The sequence below is a fragment of the Manduca sexta genome, chromosome 25, assembly GCF_014839805.1.
Source record: "Manduca sexta isolate Smith_Timp_Sample1 chromosome 25, JHU_Msex_v1.0, whole genome shotgun sequence".
Taxonomy (NCBI): Eukaryota; Metazoa; Arthropoda; class Insecta; order Lepidoptera; family Sphingidae; genus Manduca; species Manduca sexta.
Window position 1 is genome coordinate 8,944,897 of NC_051139.1, and position 21,381 is coordinate 8,966,277.

The 21,381-nt window shown below is 33.9% G+C and overlaps 1 protein-coding gene across 7 annotated transcripts in view; it reads left to right on the forward strand.

The window, feature by feature from the left end:
* The window catches only part of LOC115450822 (protein grainyhead), a 125,670-nt gene that overhangs the window by 38,882 nt on the left and 65,407 nt on the right, over positions 1-21,381 (forward strand). Inside the window, exon 1 of one of the 7 annotated variants that reach the window (XM_030179358.2) lies at positions 15,822-16,094. The exons of the other annotated variants lie outside the window; for them this stretch is intronic. The gene's annotated coding sequence lies outside the window, so the exon portion shown is untranslated. Of the gene's footprint in view, positions 1-15,821; positions 16,095-21,381 lie in introns of those variants that run through there. 7 annotated transcript variants of the gene reach the window in all.

Genomic DNA, 21,381 nt, shown 5'->3' on the forward strand with positions numbered 1-21,381 from the left:
TTTGTTACTGTCGCATTCAGTGATTAGACTAATTTATTTAAGAGTGCGTAATCGTGATTATTTTAATATATTCTTACCAATAAGTGCCTAATATCTTTACATCGTAGTTGTCCTTCTATAAAAATTCTAACATGTACACGGGTTACATTTTTGAACATATTTATTATTTCATTAATTTGTGAAATCAATTCTGTTGTGTTTATGTTTTTATCACAGTATAATACCCAAATTACTTCTCCAGAAGTTTTATCACTCTCTCACGATGGAAGTTCTATAAAGGTCATTACAATTTTTTAATTAGCTATCAAAATAGACCCCTCATAAATTTTATAGCAACATGAGGTGTAATATAGTATTGGTAGATCCCATCGGCGGCACCGCTGACGTATTGCGTACGGTTGTAGACAGGGATGGAAAAACTACTAATTACAATAACATGCATTTAAATGCGAATATGTATTGAGAATAATTATACTTATATTATGGGGTAGTGTTTATCTATAATTGCTTGATAAAATTATGTGGCTTCTTATTTGTAATCAGCATTCCGAAAATTTCTTTGGTAGTTGGCATTATCTGGAAACGCATTTGATATACATGATATATAAAATTTAAAACTGGTATCCAAATCCCAAATGCTATTTATCACCATTAAATAATTTTGTATTTTATAGAACGTAAAATACCATGAAATATTTGGTGAGCCTCATTTGAGGACCTCAATATTTCCCGTAAAATAGTAATAATTGCACATTTGTTTTTTTAGACATAGCCTTTCGAAAATATTATCTGTTCAATATTTAGGGCAGTTACTGAAATAAAACGACATCTGACCCCCAGTAAAAAATCAGGCTACGTGTCTGGATTGTATTTTTACAACTTTATTTATGATTGATTAATCAGTGAGTCTAGAGTTGATCGCTTCCGCACTTATTCATCTAATTGCAAAACATTTATTTCGGTGTATTCTATTGACTGAGGTAATTTGTCTATTTAAAAGCATTATATTAAAATTGTTACCGGAGGCTATTAACAGGTCAGTTACATCACGGAGAATGTTGTATGTTTGCCTTATTTTATCACAATTTATTGATCATTAGAATAAATAGTAAATAGTTGTAATAAATTAGTACTTTTTGGTTCGTAACCGTGATTCGTGATTGGTTTATTGATTGCTCTTGTAGTATAAATCATCCGCGTTCCAATTAAGAATTTATATACACGCACCTATTATTTTTTGTCACAATGATTGATTCTTTCTACTATAAGCTGATATTCTCTTTTGTTTATAAAATTTGGATTATTATATGCATATAACCAATGCTCAGTGCTTTCGTAACATGGCTGTCATGCGTGTAGGCAAGTCATAAATAATTGAGTTCAAACATAGCTTCCGAGATAAAAATCTGGTCTGTAGAATATAAGCGCGAGTAACAGCCGACGTACAATAGCAGCTTTCGAATGAGTGACGGCTGCCGCGGAGTGTGCGAACTACTCGAGGGGCCATACTCCGTACTCGCGGAGCTGACGTGCTTCTTATATAAATTTGGATGAGCGCTTCTGTCAGAGATAAAGCCCGCCGGGCTCGAGCCTTGGCCCCGACGTCAGATAGATCACTTCAACAACTGACATAAAAATGAAACTTTTATCATTCTCGCAAAAGTCCGGCTCGCTAACGGCACCAATCGCTATCGCGAGATTTTTTACTGCTTGTGACAAGTATTAAATGTTAAGTTGTAAAAATGACAGGTACAAAATAATGTTCTCGTTTTCTAAGAAAACTTAGATGTCTGATATACGACATATGTTAGGCATCAAGTGACGTCGCCTCAACAATTTTCTTTGACCCTGGACGCGGTATCTTTCGTGGACAAAAATTACACAGTAGAGAATATGTTGATATCGCGCGGGCATCTGGCCGTATAATATTGCAATAGCCATTACGGCCACACCGTAGCATCTTCAAAGTGGCTCGTAAACGCGCTACATAGCTACTAGAAATGTAATTTAGCGGTACCCAGAAAGAAACGATGGCTATCTTCAAATGAATGAACCAGTGTTAGTGCACTGCCACACTTTTTTCTGGTTGAGGTGTTCTCGAAACTTATCTCTCAATCAAAGCCAGTAACTGTACGTTATGCACATATTTTCCTGATTTGTCGACGTATTCTTGTTCCACAAATGTTTCGCAACATATGTTACACACGCCGCGTGCGCAATACTCTTGTCGCATTCAAACACTAAGTGAGTGTGCTCGCACTGCTCCATAACAATAATACTGTAACTATTAGATATATAAATATATAACTAACGAGTCTATGCTTACACTAATAATAAAAAAGCTTTTTTCTCATAGGCATGTAATTAAACATTCGAATACTTATTATCTAGTTAGTCGCATATATTATAAAATATTTGTATTCAATATCTGAATATTGAGCGCTTTTTTTATAGACAATCTTGCTGATCTTTTTTTACGTACTTACCTAATGAACACAAGAGCAACATAGCAAAAACATTTTTTGTGAGCTTAGAATAAAGACTATAAAGAAGTTGGATAGTATGACAAGCGCCAAACGAAACAAAAACGATTGATACCTTAATTTTAATTTAATTGGTTCGAGCGAGAGTGACATTCGAGGCTGTCAGATTTAAGTAGTTTTCAAGGCGATAGTCTCTCTCTCGTTGTACTAAAATGGCGACCGAGCTGGCATTTAAATGCCATGCATTTTTACATTCGTTCGACGCACGCAATTAACAATTCGACTTCGATTACTTTGTCATGAACGAGCGCGTGTTTATCGACATCGCCCGTTAGGAAGCTATTTAAGAATTCACGACACTATTAGTGTGGAAATTAATTTTATGATTTCTCTGAATATTGAGAACATTAGCAACAAAGTTTATGAGAAAGAATATTAGTCTATAGCATTCTTCGAGTGCACCTTACGAGTATTGCAGATATAACATAAGGATAAGGAGGTTTATGCTAAAACCGTGTAGTCGTAATGCTAGTAAAAGATACAGTGTAATAACATGTGCCTGACTCACTAGGATTTGTGTTGATTAGTTTCGCAACTCGAGTTAGTACTTATTATAAATTATAAGTATTCAATTAGTACAATCTTGTGCATAAATATTGCCTGTTTTCAAAGACAGTTACGTTCAGGCTGCGTTAATTCGACTCAATGATGTACTTTCTTGAGTGTGTATGCAAATTGTATAAAATAATTATCCAATCTTGAGGTTTTTGGCAAGTCCTTTAAAATAAGGCTATGTAGGTTAGAGTCGAGCTTATAAAATATCAACGTATAAATTTTCGAGGAATACCTTGCCAGAAAATCGTCATGAAGATTATAATTTTCTGCTTAAAATTATATTACGTGTATTAAAAAATAGAACTACGTAGGATAGTTATAAAGATATTATTTGTCTACCGCAGATAGTAAATACACTAGGTAGACATCATCTAGGTCCTATCGCTTAAGGAAAAACGTTCTCCAAATAGTAGGCTCTACTCATTTTGTATTTATATAAATACTTTATTTGAATAAACTGAACAATACTCTTTATAAACGAATAGATTATAGATACAATATTAATAGATATTCAACTTGAAATTAATTAGAGAGATAAAACCCATTTTTATGCAGTAAACTTTAAAACAGCGACATCTAGTGGTATATACTTGAACTTCGCACTCTTCCTTTTCAAAGATCATAATTCTTATTATTAGCAGTTAATTAATCGTTCGTGTTCGTGATCGTGATCATTCTTTTATTAATAACGGGAGAAATAATAAAAATATAACCTATTTTTATTGACAAATAATATTATATTCGTGAGAAAACTTTTCTTACATACATATTACTGACATAGAGTTCGAACTTCGAAGTATAATGAGCTATTGTAATTTACTTGATCCCATATTAACGAATGTTTAAGCTCTCTATAAGGATTTTATTCTGGATAGCATATAAATTAATTTATAAGTATTCATAATGGATATTGTTCTATCCAAAATGATTAATGGGAGTAACGATGTTTTAAAGGGCATTTTCACCTATGGAAGTCGGACGTGTGATATTGGTTGACCGGTTTAGAACAATTTATCAGTGTTGTCAACTGATATGATTTACTGTTGTCTTATTATAACGTTACGTGTAAATGTGTGCCGCTCTATATTCACCTATTATTCTCACAGCAAAACAATTAGATATCGGCAAAGTGAAACTTTATCTGAACTCTTAAAACAAAAGGCTTAAGGCGTTTATTATTCAGATTGGAAATATTAGTTGTACACTCCTTGAATTAACTGTAACTTGCCATGTATTAGAACACATCATAATATAATTTATGTAAATTAATTTTTTATAAATGTGCGTGAGTTATGTTCAGACATTTTATAAAATATTGAAACTAACCTCGAATATCGCTAATTTCCATATATTTTTTTAGAATATGACAGGATATAAGTTTTTGATAGTACATATTGAATACTATTTCCAAATAACATGCCATTATTAATTTATGTTCAAAACGTGTTTCACAGGTTTTTTAAATATACGGCTGTGGTAATCTGTAGCGAAGGGCCCCAAAGTTTAATTTCCTTATTTTGAATACGTATTTACTCTACGGGCTTGTAAAAACCTGAAATACGTTATTTTGCTTTTTATACTAATGGGTGACGGGGGAATTGTGGTCAAAATTATATTTTTAACCAGAGCAGACATAGAGACGCAATAACGTAGTTGCACCAATAAAAAAAAACCAGATCGGTTGTTACCAACAAAACGACTATTTTCGCACAATAAATATATTAAAACTATTTAAATAAATTGAAACATGATCTATTTGAATCGTTAAAATATTTAAATAGCTAAGTTTGTGCAGCGTTGCGCGTACTAACATAAGTCACTTAAATAGACCTTAAGTTAGTCGGTGGCCAGAAATGGTGTAAGATATTGTCTCATTTCTGTCTTTAATATTTTATATAAAGAAACAGTATTGTAATAAACTGCAAGAAACCTAATTTCATTGCACAAACATTACTCACTGAGTTGAGCTTTGTTTATCTCTTTGCTCGTATGAAGATAACGCCTGTGTGGCACTTTATAACAGAGTAAATGTTGTTCGCGGCTTCGCCCGCACGAAAAGCCTTCCCCGGTACAAAAGATTTTATATCACTCTAGTGTACTAGACCGCCATCTATTAAAAAAAAAACAGATTATATAATTCTGATATTTCATATAGGTACAACTTACTAAGATTAAAAGTAGCCCATACACATCCAAGACACGGTCTATCCGAATGCCAAATTTTACCCAAAACCGTTCAGCAGTTTCAGAGTTTATTGAAAACAAACATCCATTTTCATAAGCATTTATAATATCAGTAAGAAGTAATATTATGACAAGGTAGATTTAATTGTGTTGCCATTAATAATGCAGTAAATTCATCCCGCATGCACTATAAATCATTTTTATGAAAAAAAAAACCGATTCTGTTCGATTGCTTAAGGTACCATTATTAATTATCGCTGCTATGCCAATACCAAATTATATCTAAGGCTGTTTGTTTTGTCTAATTTATGATTTGTAAATGTAATAGCTTTGAGCTGACGACTGAGTCTTAACAAGCACTATTGAAATGCTAGCTTTTGCTTGAGGTTGCGCCGCCGTAATAATTTTTGTGTAATAATTAGCAATTTTGCAGCATAAAAACTAGCCTGTATTATATCAACCTAGCCTTCGGTCTATTTATGTGCCAAATTTCATCTAAATGCATTTAGCGGCTACTAAACAAATCCATACAAAAAAGGTCGAAACATTTAAGTTTTACATTTACAATTTTAATATTATTCGTAGGAAATAGGACTTTTCATACAAAATGTATCAAATAAGGGTATATATCTTCATAGCACACAGTAATCTCACCAGAAAAAGATTGGGCCCGAATAAGTGTTTTTACTATTTACATGTAAGACTATGTATCTTTTTAATTAACATATTAGATATATATTCTATGGGCGTAAAGAATTTCGTAAAAAAATATATACAAGGAAAGCATCCAGTCCGTAGGTACCTTATAGTGGAATGTATGTCAATCTAATAATATTATTAGCTTTGTAGACTATGTATTTCTACGTTTTTGGTACATTTGGGGTCATTCAAACAGTAGCTCATTGTCATTTAGTAATCGATAACAATCAGAATTAAATTCATTTAGACATTGTTTATACAAACATTCGTGTTAAATGGGTTAAGGTAACTACATAAAGTACCAAGAATTTGCTTTGTAACAACTAGATTCACGGGATAAATGTATCTTTTATACATGTTGTTTGAATAACTTCTAAAATGAGAGACATTCATGTTATAGGAATAAATTTTCGAAGTATTTTCTTTTCTAATTCTAATCTTAGACATTGAAATAAAACTATTTTCGGGATTTTATTGCGGTTTTTTATATTATTATAGAAATTAATACAGAAAATATTTTGATTTTGATATATTCTATTCGTAATATTGTTGTAGATCTTGATTTGCGTAATGAAATATTTATTTATTATGCACCATCATTGGTCAAGCACGATTATGGTACTATCCATATGTGGCACAAAGTGACTGTAAATGGTCCTTTTCTTTGCAAATAATTACATTGATGAGTAAATAAATTAAAACTCATCCTTAATTGCACGTTAGAGAATAATTAATGAATGCACGAATCCTGTCAGATTTTCGGCCACAGCGGCCATTCTCAACGGAGGTCAGTCAGGTACGCAGGAGATATTATAGTGCATAAGGGTGTACGCAATATATTTGTGCATTCTATGTTCCTTCAGTCAGGGCCGGCGTAACAGCAATCTCACGTGACCGAGAGATTAGGCGCAGGATCAACGGCTTTACATGCTTTCCAAGGCACGGGGGTATCACACCTCCAACTCCGACTCCGAGCTGCGACTGAGTAATTTTAATGATGGAAAAACTCGCTTACTTATTTTTGGCCCGACCTAAGATTCGAATCCAGAATCTCAGTGCGATAGTCATACTCGTACCGTGTACGCATTACAACTACTTCACCAAGTCAGTCAGTTATAAAATAAATTAGAAATATAAATCTGTAAATTTTAAATGGCTAAACACTAATCGTACTATATTATGATAAAATTTCAACACTGCTATTTTATCTCAATTTGTGTCGTACATTGTACGTATATCTCAAGGTTCTTGGGGAACACGTGGCTTATTAGACACTAACACCGGCCGACTATGTTTTGTAAGTTATCTAAAGCCTAGTGGATAAATTGGCTGATAAAGGACGCAAGGACCCGTTGGTAAGGCGTTGAAATGGCGCTGGTTGACAGCTAAATTCAGAAGTTAGCCGTATCGGTGACGAGTATCATCACTTTTTTCAGATCCTCTCAAAACAATAAGGTTTTCAATTCGATGCGTATATGATCTTGTGATGTGTATTCGTAGAACAATAATCACAAATTTTGCTTTTGATTGCGTGCATAATATGTACGAAAAAGCATTCATAAAGTTTATTAACATGAAGGCATATTATGCAATTTTAATTTAGCATACTTATTGTCTTCAATGCATATAATCATTTGAGATCTAAATATATAAAACATCGAATAAGCGTTAATCACAAAAAAGTGCTAATTTCCAATTAAGTTCTAATTAGAAAATAACAAATATGTTATTTTGTAAGGGTTGCATCACAAATAGATTATAATTTAATTTCAGATAAGTTGTTCAAATCACAAGTAAAATCTTGCGCAAAAAGCTATTTGTATTTGTTGCCCACTGGTACAAGTAATGCGCGTTATCAATAGTTATTTTGTGAGTGTCAGGACCTGTCAATAGAGCAAATACTTTACGAGTATAGTTATACAAGTTATACAGAGTGTTGCGGAAAGAAGGTTTCACCAATAACTTGACAAAGATCGATTGATCTAACTCAATTTAAAATATTTTTACCTTTTTGTATTGATTTACATATGGTGTTATCTGGAATGAATTATACGCTATTCTATTCTAAAGAGAACATTTGTAGCTTTCTGGTATTGTTAGAGGATTTTTTAAAACAATATATTAGAAAATTCTAATCATATACTGAAATGGTAATATAGATATAATTCGCATTGATACAGTGAAGATAATTTTGTATTTTTTTTATTCAAATTAGCGGAAACTAGATACCATTTGCGTTTATGGGTATTTCATCCTTAGTGTTAAGTTTGTCTTTTATTCTATAATATCTTATATTTAGTTTAGATTCGATTATTCGGAACTCAGTTATACGGATTAGCGATTACTCTGGTTAATCGAGTCTCTTCTATATCTATATAATAATTTTAGTACTTTCGTTATGCCTATGCCAGCTACAGAGTATGAAATTTGTGTATGTAAATATTCTATTATTTTCGTCCTGCTTATATCTCACTCCATTGAAGGGTCTGCGCCGCATATTTCTTTACGATTACTGTATTATGAATTTGGCTTAATTTGAACAATTTGCTACAATCCACCAACCATTGGACATACTACATATACATACGCACACACACGCCTTTTTTCTTCGAATGAGTAGGTAAAGGCGTCACCAGTGTACATACTTATTGTCGTGGATATTCCATCCCAGGATGCGATAGGAGGCGACGCTATCACACCTTGGACCATATTGGGCACAATTTTCAAAAACCGGGGTAATATTGAGCAGAAATGCTCAATACAGCTGCACAATGTAATATAAAAACTATCAAGGTAGTCTAAACCGAATAAAATGTACATAGAGCGTTTCAAAGTCATGTAAGCAGATGCTCATGCTTTTCATACGGTTTACTGCTTTAAGTACACAATAATTGGGGCCAGATAGGTGTAAAGTCACAGTTTTCCTGCTATCGGTTTACTTATTGAGAATTTCCATAAGTTCTGCGTGAGTTGTACAAAAGTATACGAAGTACTTACGATCATCTCGGATGTGAATGCACCTATTGCAATACGAAGGCCATCAGGAACAACCGCGAAAACTCAACACGGCGCCGTGATTGTATTTTATTATTACTTCATTATTGTTTACCATACGAGTATAATATGATGTACTTGTCAACGTACATTTAAAAATAAGTAAATTTAAAAATGTAAGATGTTTTAAATAATATGAAATAAAAATTTATCATTCCATATTTAGTTTCTCTAAAAAAAGCATATCTTTTTTGGAAATTGTAATGTTTTATAAGTATAATTTAACCTACTTTTCCTAATATTTATAAGAAAAAAATAAATATCAATAAACACTTCATCAAAATAATCATGGTTTCGTACAGCTTATAATCAAAAAAACCTTTTTATGATATTAAATAACATACGAACTTTTTATGAAAACATGTTTCCAGGTGTGCAAGTGAAGTCATTGATTGCATTTTGGCACCAAACGGTGACGGTCGCGCGACACATCCCATCCTCGCCAACAATAAATTATCCACAATCCATAATCACAAACAATTAATTTTTTCTCGACACAGTTAATAGGGCTGTGTTTTCGTCGGTTATTTTCTCGATAAGGGTCAAATTGATCCGCCCGCGGCCTATGTGAGCCAAACAAGCAATTTACAGCCTTCGATACATTAAGGTTTTTATTAGTATTCTACTCTGTTGCTTATCTCGTTACGACGGACTTCGAGGTAATAACAATGTACGTCTTATGGTGTCCGCTTACATTACAGCGCGTTGCAGGAATACGACGCTGGACCTTAGATCGACGAGATTTGTCCAAAACTTACATTACACTGGTTCGGCGTCAGCTTTTCTTTGTAAAATATCGTGTACGATAGCAAAATGTCGCATTTTATGTGGTTATGAAGTGTTCAAGAGTACCTAATGTTTAAAGTCACACCGGTACACAAGGGTCTTTTTTGATAAATCGTCGAAAAGAAACAAAGGGCGCATAAATTTATCGACGGAGTACGGCTTATCATGATCACGTCTACTTTCTCCGAGTGTCGGTATATGTATCTACAGCGTGCGGCGATGTAGCGTGCCGTACGGCAGAGTCCGCATCATACGTGCGCTCCGCCCCTGTGCCCCGGCAGCCGGCGCGGCAGGCCGAGCGGGTGCACCGGGCCACAGAAAGCTACATTGCTCGTGAGTTTCTAAAGTTATAACTGTTATATCAAACTATTCTTAGTAATGCGTACTAAAGTCTTGCTGCACGGCTGTAATGTCGGCAATGGCTATTTGCGTTGATTGCTACTTTTCATTCGAAGAATACATACTGTTCCCATACAAGATGTGTTATGCCTTCAAATATTTAGAAGACCATAAAAGATACAAATTGTTTGATAATTGAAATATTTGTCGTGTTATCACAAAGATAAATATAAATATCACCTTATATTGGTTGCAGTTGTTCGTACGTATTGGACGTGCAGACTTTTAGGTTTATTGGGTACATGTTTACCTTGCTCATTTCTGTTTTTGAACTAAAATATTGTGTATTATTACCTCTCCTATATTAAAAAAAAAAAGAAAAAAGATTGTACTACATACGAAAATCGGGATGTGTCCCGGAAAAAACATACAAAAGTTTTTTCAAAAATCATCCTCTAAAGGATGAAATAGGGGATGAAAGATAAGTGATAAACTGTTTGCAATGATTTCTGATATTAAGATACATTAAACCTTGAATAAACGTATCAATTATGGCTCATTTGTTCCGATCAGATGGGCATTGTAGCGTAATTACCGGGCATTCTAAGAATTAGCATCCTATGTTATGTGGTGGCGAGTGCAGTCACACTGAATTCTGGAATTAATAGTTTGCTTTGCTTACTTATATTTTATTCCAACATGAACTGATTGTGAATCCGCAGCTACAAAACATAAAAGCAAATAAGATTCTGTTTGGACTGAAAATAAATCTAGCGTGGAATTAAATATTATTAAACGCTCATTTATCCCGGATCTTGATTTGATATTGCGTTACTAAATGAATACTTATATTCTTGAAAATAACAATTTACAATAAGTTACCTGACCTCTAGATGTAAATCAAAAGAAAATGTATATTTGGGACAAAATAAGTCAAATATGATTTATTTTCCTCATTAACTTCTCTTCTCTACAATGAATATCCGATATTTTGTATTGCTTTTAATAAAAAGTAGTCAGGTTTTCGTTTTCTGTAGAAAAACCGCCATGATATTTGATGAAGTATAAATAAATCCTTGGGTTTATGAGTGGAAGAGATTAGATATTAGATTTAAAAATGACTGATGATTTAACCTCTGTGCACCCGTACAACTTTAAAGGCGGATCTCGCGGCCGAAATTCACTGTAGCACGAGTATTATATGGAATTTCATTTGTTGGAATGCAGTAACTATAAACAATTATGTTTTTATATGTTTTTTTGTCCATAGAACTCACATCTATCAGATGAGAAGTTTTATCGAGAAATTTTATAAAAATATTGCTATAAAGGGTATTGAGAACTTTGTTATATTTATTTGATATCTAAGTTCCAATCTTATTTGAAAATAAAATCCGACCAAATGAAAGAGTTTTATTCATAGTAGAGTTCATATTTTTATACGGTGATTGCTCGAAAACTTTGGTGAAAATAAAACAAACCCAGCGAACCTATGGACTTACGTAAAATAGTATCAATTTGACCATATACTCTAAACAAATACGGTTATAATATGGCCAAATCTCTAAATATAATTGTTGGGATGACGATACTATTACCATTATGTATGATGGAAAAAAACCAGGATCACATTAATTCCGTGTTGCATGAGTCCTGGCAGAGTTTAATCCAGCCTGTTGGAGTAAATCACAAAAAAAAATACACAACTTTTGCATATACCTTTGTGTTTTTTTAAAATACGTCCATTCAAAACTTGTATTTCTAATTGTAATTAATTATACACGCTTGCATAAAACTATTATATGAAATTAAATGCGCATTGTCAAAATTTTAATTTTCGATGTCCTTATAAACTAATTTATTCTTGAACCTAAAATTGTTGAATTATTTAGTTCAAAGGTTTTACTGCATAACGACTAACAAAATTAATAATCAAAGTGAAACTTTGGTAATTATAGGTTATTTATGACATAATTAAAGAGTATTAAATTATTTATTCTTGGTAGTACTTTATGAGTTAGAAAATGAAATAAGCACTTTGACGAATATTAAATACTAGCTTCCGCCCGCAGCTTCGCCCGCGTGGATTTCGGACTTCAAAAATGGAGGAGGTGCTCAATTTGTCGGGATGTTTTTTTAATGTATGGTGGTATGCAGGTGGTCCGATTTTCCGGTCAGGGTCTGATGATGGGATCCTGGGGAAATCGAAGGAAGCATATAGCATGATTCAGTATTCACGCGTGATGGCTTATTATTAGCATATTTCATGTATAACTTTCGTGTTTCTGTACCGATTTCTATGATTCTTTTTTATGGAATATTGAATAATGTTAACTTTTTTAATTAGAGATGACTGAGAGTGTCATAAACGTAAGAGTAGACAAATATAATGAGAAAGCTTCGAACTGCTAAGCTATCAAGAGTTACACGTGTTATTGTGAGTCAACCATAAAAGATAGACATATGCTGTCGTGGGATATTTTTTATATAATTTTAAGGAGAACATTTCCGTCATACATGATTTCTGTGTAGCTTTAACCATTGAGATTGCACACGCGACGGAAGCTTAAAAAATGGAGTAACGTCCCCCTTTTTCCCAACATTTACCTTCACTGCTCTGCTCCTATTCATTGTAGCGTGATGAAAAGTATACTATAACCAGCTCAGGAGTATGAAAAATAATTGTACCAAGTTTCGTTAAAATCCGTCGAGTAGTTTTTGTTTCTATAACGGTTATACAGACAGACAGACAGACAGAATTGACCTCTCTACAGATTTATTATAAGTATAGAAGAAGATTAAGTTTTGACAGATATGAGTCAAAGATATTAATTATAAATATCCTTTATGTGGTTAATCCAAATTAACCACATAAAGGAAATTTTATGTGGTTAATTTGGATCCAAAATCCTATCTCTATTTTGATGGTACGTTTTTTGCTTAATGTTTTTTGATACACACATTAAGTGATATAATAAATTTTCACAACCGTCAATTTATTATTACGCAAGTCCTTTCAATGAATAGACCTTTCACAAATTGAAAAGGGTGTCGTGAATCTAAGTACTTTCTTTTAAACTCAATTGTGAATGGAACGGGGTGATTTTTTTACCTGTGGAGACAATATTTAAACAAATGCCACGATGACCAACGATGGTCAGTACCCACGATGACCGTTGTGGGAAGATACGTTTAAAGCTTTGTAAAATTGGATCCCACATTCATGGCGTCGTAGATTATATTTATGTTTAATGGGCAAGGGGTCAGTTTGGTGAACGGAATTTGATAAGTAATTGTTTATTTTTTGCAGCACTTGAACGGTCAGCATATTACAAGCAAGATAAAAATCTCTCACGAACTTCCCATGCATGTATTTTTCTACCTATAATTACGTGCAGTCCGCAGTCCGCAGTCCGCACTCGGCACACGGTATGGACTCCTTGGAATATTTTCGTGTGTACGACGTGAAGGGCTTGCACAAGAACTGTTTCAGGCATTTCGGAGAACAGTAATGTGATAAATCGGACCCTCCAATTATTATTGCATTCGGTTCGCGAAAGTACCTACTCGCGGTACTTATGGCGATTATTGACCAAAATCGGTTCTTGTGCTCGTTATGCCAATCATATTATTATTCTTACTGCGTGCCGTTTTTGATATACAGCAATTTTAAAATACAGTAATTATTTACGAACATTTTATGAATGGCTAAATATTTCATTCATCGTATTTATTTAATATCATTTTAACGTAGAGATCACAAGAAATGAACTTTCAAATATACATTGATAATTTTGAATAATATTTATTGAAAATATTTTATTAAGTTCGATCCAATAAGATACTATTTCCAAATCGAATTGGATTAAAAAATCTTGTGATAATAGATAATGAAAAAAAAACAAATGACAGTTAAAGCATCTATGATTGATGATCGATATTATTTTATATAGAAGATGCAATTTATTGCTTTGGGCGAATAATTCCGCTTGATAATCCTCCTATTATGATTTTATGAGTTGAGAGTGACTATTACCACACATTTCGTGATCGGGATCAATTACTAATTATCTTTACGTAAATAAATAGGTACAATATGTATTAGTGTAATAATCATCAAAACTATAAGTAAGTTGTTTATTTGCTGTAAACAAATGTATATCATAATATTAATATTATAGATGCTATTATTTATCAGATCTTAGCATCTACAGGTTTGATGAAGGGCAATAAATGCACTGATAAAATTTTAAATTAAGGAAGTTCGATTCAGAATCATAATTAATAATTATAATAAGTTCTTTATAATCATCATTATTTTTATGTATCATGCACGATATTATTTAAATAAGGTTTGTTATCGACCCTACGTATACAATATCTTGTTTTGCATGTTAAGTTTTTGATTACCTATTAGAATTATAGCCTACAATTACTCCCACCTACGTTGAATCATTTACGTAGAGTATTACCTTGACTTTAAAAGTTGCTAAATAGCTACTCTTTCGACGCTACTCAAGTGGACCAAGTTCACCAACAGTAGTCACTTTTGAAAGCTGTGGTCGAACCCATTGAATCAAAGCAATCTTTCCTACTGGTGTTTAAATGCGAAAGTCTGTGAAGATGTTTGGATACTTGTTAGCAGGTAATATAGAACGAGTTGAACGGATTGAGATAAACTTTGAAAACACTAACAGATTATATTCTTGTGTAAAATATAGGCAACAACGATCGACTACTATGTAAGGTTTTTTCGTCCTTCGACAATCGCTAAAATAATTGCGGCATGTCTAAGTTATAATTCTTTATCATGTGTATAGGTCCTTAAACTTACACAAAGGTTAGTTCGAGCAATCTGAGGATCGAACTCAGACCTTGAAGGCGGTAATATAATATTACATTTGGAATACATTTACGAATTTTTTCTTGAATCACATATTTTCGATATTGTTTATCGCATACATGTATAAATATTATGCCTTTAAAATGTCAATCTACAAAAATGATTTCATTATTGATTTAATTTAGTTACATTAGTCGCAACGGCCGTCGATTTCCGCATAGCGTGAGTTTGTGTCTACGGCTCTACGGCTTCACTCAAATTTGACTTCTAATTATCTCGCCACTACCGACATTTTATGTTTCCTTCGGCCATTATTTTAATTAATTCTTACATCGGCTTAGCTTTTCTCACGCCGCGTTATCTTGATTAAAATTGTACATCGTTATATCAAAATTCCTCTTACTCTCGTAATCTTCTATTTATAATAATGCTTTTGAATAAAATATATTTTTAAAAACCTTATGATCTCGTGTTCTGTAGTTTACTATACATCATTTTATTTTTGGGACCTGGGCTGGGATATTTCATTCGATTCTTGCCTCTTGGTGATTCATGTTTATAGCATGTGTAATGTAGAACATTTTACTGTAGATAATAATAATAATAATGAAAACTATATTCTTCTTTAATAGTCATTTGACCTTAAAGACAGAGCCAATAAAAATAAGGACAATGGTCCTTTATATAGGGAAGTCCTACCCTTCAAGATATCAAACAAAGAGGAAGAGCCGCGATGTCACCCTTCTCCGAGCGGATAAAGTGAGCGCTTGACAGGTCGCGTGGGGCGAGCGGTCGTCGTCGCAGCAGTAGCGAACGACGCCGCACCCGGACCGCACCGACGTCGACCGCGCACTGAGCGAGCCAGCGTCGGCTTGCGCCTCAACTCACGCGAACCTGTTCCAAATTCGACCCCTAGCACGGGCGGCCCGCGAGGCAGGGAGCACCGGACATCGCATTGTGCACAAGTGACCCCTATTGGACGAGCTTGTCAACTGACCGGTATCTGACCACGTCATGCAAAACGCCCTCGGACGTTGATGCGGGGTTGCCCAGCTGCCCCCTCCGCGACCAGTTTTCGACTTGTTCCACAGGTATTTTTCGATTATTATTGCCGTGACCTGTTCTTCTTGACCATTGCCCAAACAATGTATTGAATCATTTTGATAACATCGTAATTCGTAGCGCATCCACTGTGTCATGTGTTTACCGGTGCTGTTTACCTTTTTTATTATTTAAATGATCAACCAAACTTTGTCGATAACACAAAGCGTTTTGAAAGTGATCATGTATTAATAAATACTTGTTGTTTGGAAATATGAAACTTTAATAAATATTGCGTCAGAAATGACAAGGTCTTACAATTTTAATGTAAAGTTTTGGTTTATTATTTTTAAACAATAACATACTTGTGATCACCCAAGTATAAAGTCAGATCGCATCAATATTCTTAGTTATCTTGTTGTAGTGAATAAAATGAATAACATGATGTGTTATTCAGTTACATAAATCTTGAAAATTGATTATTATTATGTCAAATAGATTAGATATCACACCATAACTTCATCAAAATTACATTAAAATATGTATAAATGCAACTTGTACCTGCTCACTTATAAAAGTATATTATTATATATAAGCTTTCTTAATTTATGTCCTTATATCGCTTGTAGATATTTTTTTAATAAATGGCATGATAGACATTTACAAAGAACAAAACATGTAGTGCAGTATTAAGCATCAACATGTATCAATATCAAAACTTAACATGTACCTACATTGTACATATTGTGTTTAACTAAAGAAATTACAACGTAGACCGCAAAAACCTCCACGATTTAATGTAAATTACATTACATGGATATTGTGATTCTCGGTTATAGCACATAATTAGGTGGTAATATGACATTAGAAGCGAGACACTTCCGCGTTGGTCGGTGTGGCTCGGTGTGGCTCGGTGTGGCGCGGCGTGGCGCGGCGTGGCGCGTGGACTCGCGGGCCGCGGCACACTCCTCAACAGATTTATTGCGAGTTTGACCGTGAGACCTGAAGCGTGGCCGTTTTTTGCCTAATGTGTTATTTATTAAAATTTGTTAATAAAATAACTCCACTTAATTTTATAAGCTTGGGCCGTGTCAAAACCGAGAATATAATACATAAACACCGTCCTATAACACACGGCTAATGAATAATGTATGCGGATTGTGTTAACATACATATTTGTTTATTCACAATTCACAAGGTCCCCAACCTTAGCTTAACTAATTAGGGCATCGGACGTCATTAATATAAAACTTTACGTTTATAATAAAACCATTTATGTTTGGGATGACGATATTTCTATACAACGTATAGATATCATCATGTGCATAATATATACATAAATCCACGTATTATATTACAATTTATTCGTAGACGTTTTATAAAGGATGTAAAATAAATGGTAATGTTTAGTGTAGCTATCATTATGTCTTATTTTCTTATGCCGGGCAATATTTGAAATATTCCGCAATTAGCCAGCCCGTTATCGATTATGTGATTGAACGGAATGCGAAGTTTGAAATACCCTCGTAATAGTGTACTTTAATTTACTTATAAAAAAATAATTACGTTGTAACCCAAGGCTCTAGGGCCCACTATTCAACTTTTACAGTTTAAAGAAGTTATAACTCTACATTTTAACATTGGCTTTTGAACTATTCCTAAACCACGGCAAGTATGTAAGATGAAAACCCCAAAACAATAATCGATTTCTATTTTATACAGGCTTAATTCCTCTCAGTAGTAGAGGAGGCCCGTGCTCAGCAGTGGGCAAGTATATAATACAGGGCTGATATTATTATTATTATTTATTTTATACATGTATGTCTCTGTATAAAAATCTGTGAATAGTGTTATATTTTATTGTTTATCGTTAAAATGTCACGTAAAGCAGATGAAGACCAAAAGAGCCGCTAAAGTGCCAGATGCTTGAGGTACCCAATAGCCATGTACCACGACATACATTAGAATAGTATTTTCGAATATCAAATATTGGCTTTGGCGGCGGTCGTTGTGTAAACAATGAATGTTTATTTCTCTAAAAACATAGACGCGCGACCGCTCACATTTTCGTTTAGATAATAATTGATTTTTTGTTTACTCCCCGAGTGAAGCCGCACTCGCACGTCTGTATGCGATCGGTGCGGTGCGGGCTGCGGACACATTTTCTCACGGAAAGCCGTTCGTTTGTATTGCTATGCCGCGTCCGTTACACTTTTCTTGTGAAAACTTTCCTAGCGAATATTGCGTGCGGTGACCGCGGCCCGGACTCTGCTCGTAGGCGCTCGCCGCTGTGCTCTCGTGTGTCACACGTCAGATCAAATACACAAGATAAAACTAAAACTAATGCACACTACACTCAAAGCTTTTCACAATCACCGGCGAGGGCAATAAATAAAGCTTCGACGAAGAACGGGAGCAATTAATATGGGCGCGCCCGCGTCGCGTGAAAGTAGCAGACGCAGACCACATATGTGGACTGTGGACCGCCTCGCACCTACCTACATACATGTAGTACGTATATACACACATGTTTGTGCACCAATATTCACATTTTACTCACTTAAAACATCTTAAATGAATCTGCAATCACTTTAGTATCACAAACTAGGTACTATCATGTTATTTATCTTCAGTTAATATGCTCAAATTGAATAATTAACCCATAATATGATACATAGTCACTTTAAATTTGTATTTACTTGTATTTCAAACTTTGGAGATAAAAAGTTTTTATGACTTTGAGTTCAGCCGAGTATTTTGCACACGGCACCGCGCAATCGCGCAGCGTGGCGTCGAGCGCTCTCCTTGTGTCGGACCGCTTACTGATTCCAATTAGCTAATGCATAGGTGTTATAAGTATTATAAAAATATTATATATAACAGTGCCCAAAACCATTACAAATATATAACACAAAATTATTATGTTCATAAATTGTATCGTATAGAGTATAAATCAAGACGGCTGTCATAATCACAGGTTTCGGTGAAGTAAAACATAAAAGCGTCGTAGGGGTACACTTACTACCAAATCCAATTACTTTTATTCGGTTGACCTACATTGGTAACATTTTGCGTATGACCACCTACGATATGTCGTTCTCGACGTATCTGTGATTTGAATACGATTGATGTGTGCAGAGTATGCTAATACGTGCCGGGGGCGTGGACACAACCACAAAGCGAATGTGCAAACAGATCCCAATTACCATTTTATTATTTAGCTGCCAATTTAGTTTCAGCATTTTACATAATACTGGTTGCAACGCGATTTTAAATTGTCAAGCGTGACCACCCAATCTGTGCAATAATAATATATGAATACTATATTTCGAATATCTCTTTAAAAACAATTTTACATAAAATTAACTGATCTTTTGCACAAGGCAAATTATTTACGTTAGAGTTATCATTTTCATATATGTGCAGCCTTATTTATAATCGATTTTGTGTGTCTTACTCGCAGTACATAATTGCATTTTAAAACCATTACTCTTCATGTTCGACATCTACATTATTGTTTGGTATGACTAAAAATATTTAACAAGAGCAAATAAACTCCTCGCTAATTACAAATATGGATGTTCATTGTCTCCGCGTAGGGCGTCTTTTTTCTTTATTTGCGTGTTCCGATAATCCCACGCTGGCTGTGAAGTTTTTCTACGTAAAACTTGCAATTGCGGTCCGGAATGCACTTTAATCTTACGTTTTCTTTCGTGAAATACATAGTTTGTCTTAATTATTATGTAGATACATTATTTATTTCTTTCTTAAATTTGACTCACGGACCGAATAAACTCGCTTTAGGAATGTGAATTTTAGCACAATATGATTTACGTAACGTGAGCACCAGAGAAGGAATTTTAAAATATTACCCCCTGGCGATACGGATTGTGTAGATACAACATTGTGACATATTGAATAACGAATAGTAATAATGCTGCATTATATTTAATAAATAAAGTTTATAGTTGTTATTTAGCAACTATTTCATTATTCAATCAAATGGCGATATCTCTATTGTCTCATACGATATCACAAGATTTATGCGCTTAGAATGATTCAAACAATATAAGAATATGTACAGATAAACAGTAGAGTCGGTACGCTCAATGCAACGTTGCTACGGGCTACGCGACGTAGATCATAATCGGACGAGTATTTATAGGTGTGCACACTTTCTAAAGCCCTGTGCTAAAGCTGGGGACGCACGAACGTCAAACGACACGCAATGTGTCTACTGTCTACTGACGAGTTGATATCATGTGTGTATATGTCTTTACCTTTGAATGAGATTATTTATTTTCAGACTTGTTAACTATAAACATGAACTACTTTAATCGCTATGTATATATTCGTTACTATAGTCTGTTCTCCGGATTTTCATGAGTTAACATTTAAACTTGATATATACACTTATTGAAAAAGGTATAGTGTGCTTATATAATCTTAAACAGCTATGTCGAATATCGGTGCCGCCGTTTTGACTTTTATATGCTCGGACACATTTCCGAACGTGCGTCGATGACGTATTAGGTTACGTGTACGAATTTTAATTTTAGGGACATATTTTGAAAGTAATAATGGCATGTGAGTCTGTATCATATTGCCTAGATGTTATAAATGTTTGTGTATATAAATATTGTGTATCCTGTGTCAGTAAAATTCATACACGTGCAGAATTATCGACGCCGTGCTTTTATAAAATAAATTATTATATTTTCTTCCTATTTTATGTAAAAGTATTATAACAATATTATTATTTCTGAAGTTTTGTACCTGTACTTACTTGTACTAATTTCTTCAAAATGACATTGAATCCGATTTGTCAGTAGAAAGCAATTAGCGTTAATATCATAGGAGAAATAGCGGCTGTCGTTTGCTAAATGTGGATACTCTAGTCTTTAACATAATGCTACAGATAAAGTTATTAAAGTTAATACCTATGTATATCCGTAGAATTATGATTATCAATTATTCAAATAATTGAGAACATAATTCAACTATTTATAAACCTAAATATTTGCAAGATAATGAGTTTTTCATGGTAATAAAAATAGTTTTACATCATAAAATTAATTATAACGTAACAGTTTGTTGAACACAAAACGGTTGTCGACGAATATTTTTATTTAAACAGTTAGCTTAGTAACTAATAGATAATTCAAAGCTTCATCGCAAACGATACGTATAACGGCACAGAATGTAAATTTATTGCGTTCTTTTACTAAACGACTTTCAATTCCGAAACAAGAGGTCAGAGCCAGCGCCGCGACTGACGCTGTAACACGGGCTCCATCTCACTGATAACATTACACATACTCTGCCATCATTGAATAA